The sequence below is a fragment of the Nipponia nippon genome, unplaced genomic scaffold (assembly GCF_047370975.1).
Source record: "Nipponia nippon isolate SJK-2023a ecotype South Korea unplaced genomic scaffold, ASM4737097v1 scaffold_4, whole genome shotgun sequence".
NCBI lineage: Eukaryota > Metazoa > Chordata > Aves > Pelecaniformes > Threskiornithidae > Nipponia > Nipponia nippon.
The window spans coordinates 29,484,455-29,487,023 of record NW_028262358.1 but is presented as its reverse complement, the minus strand read 5'-3'; positions in this window follow the sequence as shown (position 1 = coordinate 29,487,023).

Here is a 2,569-nt window from a genome sequence, read left to right as displayed (position 1 = left end):
ACAAGTCTTAAATCACCTTCTCTTCTCTTCTCTTCTCTTCTCTTCTCTTCTCTTCTCTTCTCTTCTCTTCTCTTCTCTTCTCTTCTCTTCTCTTCTCTTCTCTTCTCTTCTCTTCGACTGGGAATGGGTGAGCTGGGGGATCAAAACTGTGCACAGTATTCAGATGCTTGTACACATAGGTTTGCTGAGCAGCTGAATGATCATCATGTTATATGTGAAGTCAGGACTGGTTTTAAAGTCCATGTGCATCACTTTGTATTTTTAATACCAACTTTCCTTTAGCATTTTATTGCTCAGACACTTGGTATCATGAACTCCTCTTGAAGCTTCTCACATGCAGTTTTTTTTTACATTCCTGAAAAACTCAAACCAACAACGTGCTTTGTGACCTTAGTATCCACCACTTCTCTAAATAATTTACAAATATGTAATAATTTACAAATAAGTCTCTGTGAGAATTCATGAGAAATATTATTCTATTTAGAAAATTTACCAGTCATTTCCATACTTTGTTTCCTACACTTTAATCATAAGAGGATAAAACTCTTTTCCTATCTCTTATTTCATGTCAGCTTAATTCCTTAAAAGCCTCTGTTGAAGGACCCTGTTGAAAATGGAAATCCAAAATTTATCAGTTGATCTCCTCTGTGCACATACTCAACGCCTTCTCCAAAGGACTTGAACAGGTTTGCAAAGGATGGCTTCCTGGCCACATATGCAGCGCATACACGGGTCCAATTCTGACCCTGTGCCTAGGGGTGCTGCTCTGGTGCAGCTGAAAGCAGAATCAGACCGTCTGTTGAAAATGCAACAGAAGTTATTTGCTGTAGTGTTAAAGTAACAAGGTGTTGATATTTCGGATGTAAGAATACGCAAGTGTTAGCAATACTGTTGCTGTTTGAAAACTGCACTAATTGGATCATGTTGAAGAGATGTGCCCTCACCAAGAGGCAATAGCATTGAGCAATATCCAATAGTCAACAAAACATTTACATGGAAGTGAACGCAATTTTATCAGTTGATCAGGCCTGAATTTTTTAAACACCTTGTTAATCACCAAAAACAAACCAAAAGAGCAAACAAAAATGCACAATATTTAAGTGATTAATAGGATATCTTTAAAAGAATCTCACAGAGCTTTAGCAAGCATCTTGCACATAGAAGTTGTCCTGTGGGCATGGCATAAACATCTGAATGTGAATTCAGAGGTTAACATCTTTTTAAATGTTAAAAGCACCAGCAGAGTTTTGAATGAAATGTCTTTTCAACCATAGGCAAGGCTTTTTGGAAAAATATATAATAAACACTCAGTCTTACATAATTGATGGCAGCAGCTAATATTGTTCTCATTATTATTGTCATTTAATTATAGTGCAATTCTCTCCAATATTTTTTCAATGTAATTTAACAAGTTATATGTCATCTGATAGTATTGCAAAATGTGCCATTACACAAGCAATTGACAGCTATGCTGTTTTAAAAAACATTGGCTACCCAACAGCATAATTTATACAGGTGTACAATAATGCAAATAATTAATGCAAAATACATCTTTGCTAAATCACTGCAAAAAAGTTAAGGAAAGGAGTTCTTCAGTCACAACTGTATACTGCTTTAATAGCTCAGGGAGACTAGGAAGTCTGGATTTTATTTGTAATTAATGTTAAGATCAAAAGGGCCCTCATCTCACCTATCACCCTACTAAAGGAAGGGACAAATACTGATAGTAACGCTACTAAAGTGTACAAACGTTTTGTGTCTACAGCCTAAACTCCAGCCAGAGAAAAGGTTTCTGGTGACTTTAGAGGATTATAGATCAAGTCTTCCTAGAAATCACAGAATACGTAAGAAACCATTTTCAGAAATGTAAGTCTTTCTGAGCTAGCCAGAGAGACAAGTAGGCAAATTCAATCTTTACTTCCCAAATCAGCTGCAGACTTACTCTGAGGCTATGCAGAAGGAGCTTTGGTGACAAGAGTTTCATTCTGTGCCAGGAATTAAACATGGATATTTCAAAATTTCTCACAAAGAACTATTTAAAAAACACTCAAGGTCATTCATAATATCCCATTTTGATGTTAATGTTTTATTTTGTGCTGTAATATATAATCTATTGTATTAGAGCAAATATAATACAAAAGTGAAAAATAATTTAAAGTGAAAAATGAAACCCCAACAATGTTGAAATGGATTATTTTGACATTTTCTCCTTGGTTTTCTTTCAAAAGAAAATTCAGGTGAAATCAAGTTGAATGTTTGCCATGCAATTTGGTTTCAGCAGACCCACGACTTCTCAAAGAGGTAGTTCCTTAAAAATCCTTCTGGCCAATTTGTGACATGAAGTCCTGTCCCTCTTGGCTTGCAGATGTCCCTCTGCCCTGGACCCCTCTGGGCAGCAGCAGTCCTCCCAGCACGGGGCCAGTGCTCCCTGCCTGCTGAGCTCGCAGCGATGCGGCTCTGCTGTCTCATCAACGTTTGCACCTTTGGGCCACCACCAAAACTTGCATTTAGAAAGCCCACTTCTCCTGAGAGCAGCACTTCACAGCAAAAATATCCTTCTTCAAAAGCA